We start from the raw sequence: 9,807 nt of genomic DNA, 5'->3' as shown, positions 1-9,807 counted from the left end.
CCCCCCCAATCCCCCGGGTCTCTGGAGAATTTCTGCCGGTAGACGATGTGGGCAGTTGAACCCTGTGCCTCCAGTTCACTCTGACAGCCGGCATTGTGCTGGGGTTGCGTTCGTGGCTGGAGGGACGTGTGCTGGGAGAAGTTGCAGAGCTCCGAGGTTCGGGAGGTAGGGAGTTGTTTGCGTCTGTTTGAGCAGGTTATTGACGTAGTGAGACACAGACCTTCGGGTAAAGGATGGTGGGGAGTGACTGGCGCTCCCCTCCTCACCTCCTCACCCCCCCTCCCCCAAGCCTATGTCCTCGATTCTCCAACCCTGGGGGGGGAAAGACTGTGCGCATTCACCCTATCGATGCCCCTCGCGGGTTTATACACCTCTGTAAGGTCACCCCTCACGCTCCAAGGAATAAAGTCCCAACCTGCCCGACCTCTCTCCATAACTCAGTGCTTCTACCTGACCGGTCCGTGCCAAACAAGATTCCCACCCGAGCCGGTCCCATTTGCCCGCGTTTGGCCCCATATCCCTCTGAACCTTTCCCACCCACGGACCTGTCCGAGTGTTGTTAATGTCCCTGCCTCACACACTCCCTCTGGCAGCTCGTTCCACATACGGACCACCCTCTGGGTGTTGGGGTTGAGGGGGGGGGGCGCGGTGATCTTGCCCCTCAGGTCTCCTTTCAACCTTTCTCCTCTCGCCTTAAACCTACGCCCTCTCGTTTTGGACTCCCCTATCCTGGGGGAGAGGGGAACAAAACTGACCACCTGCCTGACCACTACGCCCCTTCTGATTTTTACAAACCCCCTCGCCCAGCCTCTCCTCGTATCTCGAGCCCTCCAGTCCCATCAACACCCCGTGAACCTCCTCTGCACCCTTTCCAGCTCACTGACGTCCTTGGGTTGGTTGCTGGTCGAAACCTTCTCTGAGATGCTGGGACGAGGCGGCAGCCATCCCTCGCCGCCGAGATCCTGCCTGTGACTTTCATAGTTTCCCTTCCCGAATCTGGGAAGTCACAGGAGGCTCCTGCAGAAGGAAACTATTCCGAGCATTGGACTGCCACTGTTCCCGAGCCAAGAACAGCTGGTTGTGATTTTTGCTGGAGCAGGACTTGAAGCATTTAATGAAACCCTTGTATGTGCTGCAATGGTATTTACATGGGGGTAGATTTTTCTTCTGCTTTTTAAACTGTGGAGGCTCGATTTCTGTAAGAACTTGAGTCGACCGCGAACATTACAACATCTCTCCTCCATCTTCACTAATACGCAAGTTTATTTGAACAGAAATCTACCATTTGCTGATTTTTTTTTTACCAGATACATGCACTGTCTGTTCCAAACTTCTGCTTGGGTGGCTTGTCATTCCAACCTGTGACGTTGCTCTATTTGGATAACCTTTCCCATCAATGTATTTTTTTTTTTTTGTTGGCGATTGTCTCTTTTCTTTCTGTTTGCAAAATTTTGCAGTTGACGCTAAAATAGTGGTGTTGTGGACAACGAAGCAGGTTATAGAACCATAAAGTACAGCACATACAGGCCCTTCGGCCCACAGTTGTGCCGACCTTTAAACCTTGCCTAAACTATCTAACCCCTTCCTCCCACATATCCCTATTTTAAATTCCTCCTTATGCTTATCTAGTAACTCTTGAATTTGACCAGTGTACCTGCCTCCGCCACCACCCCAGGCAGCGCATTCCATGCCCCAATGACTCTCTGGGTAAAAAAACCTTCCTCTGATATCTCCCTTGAACTTCCCACCCATTACTTTAAAGCCATGCCCTCTTGTATGAGCATTGGTGCCCTGGGAAAGAGGCGCTGGCTGTCCACTCTATCTATTCCTCTTAATATTTTGTGCACCTCTATCATGTCTCCTCTTATCCTCCTCCTCTCCAAAGCCCTAGCTCCCTGAGTCTCTCCTCATAATGCATCCTCTCTAAACCAGAGTGTCCTGGTAAATCTCCTCTGCACCCTTTCTAACGCTCCCACATCCTTCCTAAAATGCATCAAAAATTGCAGGGGGGTAGATTTCTATCAGTTGGGTATGTGAGCCGGGGAATGGCAGGTGGAGTTTAATTTGGATTTTAAGTGGGAGGTGTTGCATTTTGGGGAAAGTCCATACCCAGGTGGGACCTTCACAGTGAACGGTCAGAGTGTTGTAGAACAGAGGTGCCTTGGAGTATGAGTGCGTGGTTCCCTGAGAGTGGCATTGCAGGTAGACAGGGCGGTGAAGAAGGCGTTCGGCACGCTGGCCTTCATTGCTCAGGGCACTGAGTATAGGAGTCGGGACGTTGTGTTGCAGTTGTACAGGATGTTGGTGAGGTTGCGTTTGGAGCACTGTCTTCAGTTCTGGTTGCTCTGCTGTGGGAAAGATGCCATTAAACTGGAAAGAGCGCAGAGGGAGATTTACGAGGATGCTGCCGGGACTTGAGGGCATGAGTTATGGAGAGAGGTTGGGACTGTATTCCTTGGAGTGTAGGAGAATGAGTAGTGAATTTATAGAGGTGTATAAATCATGAAGGGCATTGACAAGGCGAATGTGCACAGTCTTTTCCCCCCAGGGGTTGGGGAATCGAGGGCACAGGTTTAAGGTGAGAGGGGAAGAGATTTAATAGGGGACCCGAGGGGCAACTTTTTCACCCAGAGGCTGGTCTGTACGTGGAACGAGCTGCCAGAGGGAGTGGGTGAGGCAGGTACATTAACAGCACTCGGACAGGTCCGTGGATGGGAAAGGTTCAGGGGGATATGGGACTGGCTTGGATGGGAACATGGGTTGGCACGGACTTGTTGGGCCGAAGGGCCTGTTTCCGTGCGCGGTGTGACTCTGACACCCGGGGCAAATGCGTGCACACACGGGGCATCAGAGGCTGGGATTGAACCCAGGTCTCTGGAGCCGTTTGATTAACTGGGTCACTGGTCTGTGGCAACACTCTGCGAGTGTAAGTTGTCACAGGCATACAGCCACGGAAACAGGCCCTTCGGTCCAACCGGTCCGTGCTGACCCAGATTCCCATCCAAGCCGGTCCCATCTGCCCGCATTTGGCCCATTTCCCTCTGAACCTTTCCCACTCACTGACTTGTCCGAGTGCCTTTCAAACATAATTGTACCTGCCCTTTACACTTAAGCTGGTTTCTCCTTCCATACACCCTTTGCCCGTTCTCCGTATGGGGGGGGGGGGGGGGGGGGGAGTCGAATGTCCCCTTAGATCTCTCCCCTCTCGTCTTAAACCTGTGCCCTCTAGTTTCAGACTCCCCTACCTTGGGGGTGGGGGGTGGAAATAACTGACCATCCATCTTAGGGTAGGCACAGTAGTGTAAGGGTCAGCGTGACGCTATTACAGTGCCAGCGACCCGGGTTCGATTCTCGGCTGCTGTCTGTGAGGAGTTTGTATGATCTCCCCGTGTCTGCGTGGGTTTCCTCCAGGTGCTCTGGTTTCCTCGCACATTTCAAAGTCGTACTGGTGAGGAAGTTGTGGGCATGCTATGTTGGCACCGGAAGTGTGGCGACACTTGCGGGCTGCCCCCAGAACACTCTACGCAGAAGATGCATTTCACTTTGTCTTTTGATGTACATGGGATTAATGAAGAAATCTTATCTAGCCCACCACGAATCTAACCCATCCCAGCCGGTCCCATCTGCCCGCGTTTGGCCCATATCCCTCTGAACCTTCCCATCCACGGACCTGTCCCAGTGTTGTTAATGTCCCTGCCTCACCCACTCCCTCTGGCAGCTCGTTCCATGTACGGACCACCCTCTGGGTGAAGAAGTTGCTCCTCGGGTCCCCTATTAAATCTCTCTCCCCTCTCACCTTAAACCTGTGCCCTCTAGTTCTTGATTCCCCAACCCTGGGGGGAAAAGACTGTGGGCATTCACCCTATTGATGCCCCTCGTGGTTTTATACACCTCTGTAAGGTCACCCCTCAAGTCTCCTACACTCCAAGGAATAAAGTCTCAATCTGTGGGCATGCTATGTTGGCGCCGGAAGCGTGGCGACACTTATGGGCTGCGCCCCCCCCCCCCCCAAGAACACACTCTGCAGAAAAGGACGCATTTCACCGTGTGTTTTGATGCACATGTGACTAATAAATTAATATCTTAGCTACTGCCCTTGTGGCGAGAGGGCTTTGCCCCGAGATTCAGGGAAATAGATGGGGAGGGAGATGAGGAAGGGACTTCTTTCTGCCCGAGAGAGCGGTGAATCTGTGGAACTCTCTGCCCAGGGAAGCAGTAAGGCTATCTTATTAAATATATTTAAGAAACAGATAGATCCTTGCATAGTAGGGGAAAAGAGGGTGATTTTTGGGGGGAGGGTGGAAGGCAGGTAGCTTGGAGCTGAGTCCACAGCCAGATCAGCCACGATCTTATTGAATGGCAGAGCAGGCTCATATTTCTTAAGCTCCCCCAAGAACACCTGCCCAAGTTTTGCGACTGAGCCGCACCTGTGTGCCGACGAATGGCTCCCCCATCCCCTCCCGCCTCTCTGATCCATGTACCCCTCCAGATTGAAGTGCCTGAGGTGCCCGCATCTGCCCATCCCGTGGCAAATCCGAAGCTTCAGCTGAACTCGACGCCCGCTGCAAATCTCGACCTCTGTTCCTCCACTTGCGGTTTTAGAAAGCGAGGCGAGGGAGTAATTGATGAAGAAAAAAATCACTTCCCACAGACCTGTCAACTCGTTAGTGCTCCAGGAACTTTCTAGTTGTTCGAACTCGGGCGAGGACAGATCTCTGGAACTCTGCCACGGGGAGAGAGGCAACTTCAGACTAATTGTACACAAGATTAGTCTGAGCGATTAAGCCACAGAACAAGCCCTTCGTCTCGCAGAACCCGTGCTGGTGTTAACCAGCCATATACACCCATCCCATTTCATCCCCCCCACCCGCCACAATCTCCCCTCATCCACTCTCACAAGGGGGGAGCAAGGGTGCGATTTACAGTGGCTGATTTGCCCACTGACACTGCACGTCGTTGGGCTGTGGGAGGAAGCCTCGTGGTTATAGATGTTGGGTCCCTATGTTGCAGTCGTCACCCCTCAGTCTCCTACATTTCCAAGGAATAAAGTCCCAACCTGCCCGACCTCTCTCTGTAACTCAGTCCCTCGAGTCCCGGCAGTGTCCTCGTGAATCTCCCTCTGCGCTCTTTCCAAAGTTATTTCTGCAGCTCCAGTCACACGTGTAATTATTGAAACAAGCTTTCACACTGAGTGTCCCAGTCACACAGCACGGAGACAGGCCCTTTGGCCCAACCGGTCCATGCCGATCCGGATTCCCTTCCCAGCTGGTCCCATTTGCCAGCGTTTGGCCCATATCCCTCTGAACCTTTCCCGTCCATGGACCTGTCCGAGTGTTGTTAATGTACCTGCTTCACCCACTCCCTCTGGCAGCTCGTCCCACGTACGGACCACCCTCTGGGTGAAGAAGTTGCCCCTGGGTCCCCTATTAAATCTCTTTCTCCTCTCATCTTAAACCTGTGCCCTCTAGTTCTTGATTCCCCAACCCTGGGGGGAAAAGACTGTGCACATTCACACCTGTCCATGCCACTCGTGGGCTTAAACACTCTGTAAGGTCACCCCTCACGCTCCAAGGAATAAAGTCCCACCATGCCCGACCTCTCTCCATAACTCAGTCCTGGCAACGTCCTTGTAAATCTCCCTCCGCGCTCTTTCCCAGCTCAATGGCATCTTTCCCACAGCAGGGCGACCAAAACCAGACGCAATACTCCAAGTGCAACCTCACTGACGTCCTGTACAACTGCACCGTGACCTCCCAACTCCTGTACTCAGTGCCCTGACCCATGAAGGCCATTCATCCTGTTCCCATTCTGTGTGACTCTGTGATGTCCCCCTCGATGGTGAAACCTGACGTACACAAACGGGAGGGGTGATCAGTTGGGTAAGTGGCCCAGGGATGGCAAATGAAGTTTAATTCGGCAAAGTACGAGATGTTGCATTTTGGGTAGGACTTCCATAGTGAACGACAGGGCTCCAGGGAGTGTTGTAGAATAGAGGGAACCAGGAGTACAGGTACGTGGTTCCTGAAAGTGGAGACACCAGGTAGGACAGGGCGGTGAAGAAGACGTTTGGCACGCTGGCCTTCATCGGTCGGGACACTGAGTGCAGGAGTTGGGAAGTTGTGTTGCAGTTGTACAGGACGTTGGTGAGGCCACACCTGGAGTATTGTGTACAAGTTTGGTCACCCTGTTGGTGGAAAGATGCCATTAAGCTGGACAGAGCGCAGAGGGAGATTTACGAAGACGTTGCCAGGACTCGAGAGACTGAGTTACGGAGAGAGGTTGGGCATGGTGGGACTTTATTCCTTGGAGCGTAGGGGTGACCTTACAGGTGTATAAACCCACGAGGGGCATCGATAGGGTGAATGTGCACAGTCTTTTCCCCCCAGGGTTGGGCAATCAAGAACCAGAGGGCACAGGTTTAAGGGGAGAGGGGAAAGAGATTTAATAGGGGACCTGAAGGGCAACTTCTTCACCCAGAGGGTGGTCCATACGTGGAACGAGCTGCCAGAGGGAGTGGGCGAGGCAGGAACATCAATGACATCTAAAAGGCATTTCAGTAGGTACATAGGAGGGGTTCAGAGGGATGTTTGATTAACCCACAGATTCTTTGTCGGAGGAAACCAGAGCCCCTGGGGGAAATCCATGCGGATGGACATGGAGAACGTGTGTGTGTGTGTGTAAGGACGCATGTGTTGCGCACATGCAGTGGGCAGAGGTTGGGATCGAACCCAGGTCTCCCGGAGTCACCAAACGGTAACTCTGCCAACTGCTCCCATGTGTGCTGAGCCCCCTTGTCATCATCTACGCGGAGTGTTGGAGGGTTTCGTCTCGTTTGCCGACGGGACTGGGGTCTCGGGCTGTGCGCAGGGACGTGGGCTTCAATCCGCATGTTCCAAGTCACGTCTGGAACAGCCCAGTACGGAGGCTCCCACGCCCAGTGTCGCAAGAGTCCACGGAGGGTTGCAGACTCAGACGACTCCATCGCGGGCACAACCCTCCCCACCATCGAGGACATCTTCCAGAGGCGGCGCCTCAAGAAGGCGGCATCCGTCACCGAGGACCCTCACCACCCGAGACATGCCCTCTCCTCGTTACTGCCATCAGGGAGGAGGTACAGGAGCCTGACAACCCCACACTCAACAATTCAGGAACAGCTTCTTCTTCTCCGCCATCAGATTTCTAAACAGTCCATGAACACCACCTTGTTGTTCTTTTTTTTGCACTATTTTGTGATTTATTCGTCTTTGCATCGTACGTGACAAATTTCACATCCTGCAGGTCAGCCATTAGTAATTCAGCTTCATTGCTCTGTCCGGAATCACCCAGTTCTCCCACTCACACTCTTGGGGGTCCCCACTGACCAGAAGTCCCCTACAGGTCAAGGGTTGGGGGTCCTGCGGTGATCGGTCACCCGGGGGGAGGGAACGTGGCGGGTTGAGAGCTTTTCGTCTGCTGGAAGACCCCCCCCCCCGCCCTGCCCTGCCCTGCCAAAACCCGCCTCCCCTCCCTGCCAAAAAACCCAGCAGGAAAGAGTTAAACTGCCTTTTGTTTTGACTTAACATTGCTTCCTGAAACCCAACCCCTGCCAAAAATAGCTGACCTCCTGCGGCTGCGGGGTGGGTAAGGTGGTTGGGGGGGGGTGTTGTGGGGGATGAGGCAGGGGGTAGGAAGGGAGAGCGTGCTGCTGAGATTTCGGCTTTTTTTCCGTAAGTGGATAGCTGACAGCATGTGTTCTGGGTGACTGCTTCCTGTCTGGGCTGAAACCCGATCCTTTCCAGTCTTTAATCGCTGACATCTCTTCGTCCTGGAATGCATCGTAAAATATCTGGCTCGCCGGCTCTGTGTGTGCACGCGCGTGTGTGTTAGTCACACAGCGCAGAAACAGGCCCTTTCGCCCATCTGCTTCGTGCCAACTGAGATTCCCATCCAAGCCCATACCATATCCCTCCGAACCTTTCCCATCCACGGACCTGTCCGAGTGTTGTTAATGTACCTGCCTCACCCGCTCCCTCTGGTAGCTCGTTCCACGTACAGACCACCCTCTGGGTGAAGAAGTTGCCCCTCGGGTCCCCTATTAAATCTCTTTCCCCTCTCACCTTCAACCTTGGGTTCGTAAGATTATGAGAGGCACAAACAGTGTAGACAGCTGGTATCTTTCTCCCCCAGAGTCAAAATTCCCCAACCCTGGGGGGGAAAGACTGCGCATTCACCCTATCGATGCCCCTCGTGGGTTTATACACCTCTGTAAGGTCACCCTCACACTCCAAGGAATAAGTCCCAACCTCTTTCCATAACTCAGTCCCTCGAGTCCCGGCAACGTGCTCGTAAGTCTCCCTCTGGGCTCTTTCCAGCTCAATGGCACTTTTCCTACAGCAGGGTGACCAGAACTGAACGCAGCGCTCCACAACTGCGTCCTCACCGACGTTCTGTACAACTGCAACGTCACCTCCCGACTCCTGTACTCAGTGCCCTGACCGATGAAGGCCAGCGTGCTGAACGCCTTCTTCACCCCCCTGTTTATGTGCGACGCCACTTTCAGGGAACCATGTACCTGTACCCCTGGGTCCCTGTTTTCAAGCAGTCTCTCAGGCCTTGACTGGCAATGACTGTCTTGTGGGTTATGGCTCTGAAGTTTAGCTTGCACGTGTGCCTTAGGACATGGAACAGCATAGGAACAGGCCCTCCTGCCCACCGTGTTGGGCCGAACTAATTAAACGCATAATTAAAAGCCAAACTAAACTAATCCCTTCTGCCTGCACAGTGTCCGTCTCCCTCCATTTTCTGCACATCCATGGGCCTGTCTAAGAGCCTCTTAAACCCCTCTATGGTATCTGCCTCCACCCCCACCCCTGGCAGCACATTCCAGGCACCCACCACTCCCTGTGCAAAGAAAAACTTGCCCCGCACATCTCTCTTGAATTTTCCCCCTCATGCTCTCTACATTTTGACCCTGGGCGGAGAAAGATACCGGCTGTCTACTCTATCTGTGCCTCTCGTGATCTTATAAACCTCTCCCCTCAGCATCTGCCGCTCCAGAGAGAACAACCCAAGTCAGTCTGACCTCTCCTTGTAGCTCACGCCCTCTAATCCAGGTAGTGTACCGGTGAACCTCCCCCGCGCCCTCTCTGAAGCCTCCACACCCTGTAACTGGGGCGACCAGAACTGAACGCCATACTCCCAAGTGCAGCCTGACCGAAGTCTGATACAGCTGCTGCGTGACTTCTTGACTCTTGTCCTCAGGGCAAGCATGCTGACTGAGTTGTCTCCCTGAGCCTGTCCCATTTGCCCAAATCCCTCTTAAACCTTTCCTGTCCACGGACCACCCTGTCGACTTGTGTGGCCACTTTCTGGGAAATGTGGACTTGGGGCGCAAAGATCCCTCTGGACATCAACGCTGTTCTGGGTCCTGTCATTCACTGTGTACTTTCCCCTGAATGCTAAGCCTGACTTAGAGTCATTGAGTCATTCAGCATAGAGACAAGCCCTAGTACAACGTGTGGAGACAAGGTGGTGTAGAAGCTGCTTGCCTTCAGCGGTGAAGGCATTGAATTCACGTGTTGGGACATCACGTTACAGATGTACGAGACTCTGGTGAGACTGCGTGGGGCATATTTTGGTATTGGTTTCTTATTGTCACTTGTACCAAGGTCCAGGGAAAAACTTGTCTTGCAAACCGATCGTACAGGTCAATTCATTACACAGTGCAGTTACGTTGAGTCAGTACAGAGTGCATTGAGGCAGTACAGGTAAAAACAATAACAGTACAGAGTAAAGTGTCACAGCTACAGAGAAAGTGCAGTGCAATAA

Source organism: Pristis pectinata, chromosome X (genome assembly GCF_009764475.1).
Source record: "Pristis pectinata isolate sPriPec2 chromosome X, sPriPec2.1.pri, whole genome shotgun sequence".
Classification (NCBI taxonomy): Eukaryota; Metazoa; Chordata; class Chondrichthyes; order Rhinopristiformes; family Pristidae; genus Pristis; species Pristis pectinata.
The sequence above is the reverse complement of the archived record's forward strand: the minus strand, read 5'-3'. Positions refer to the sequence as shown.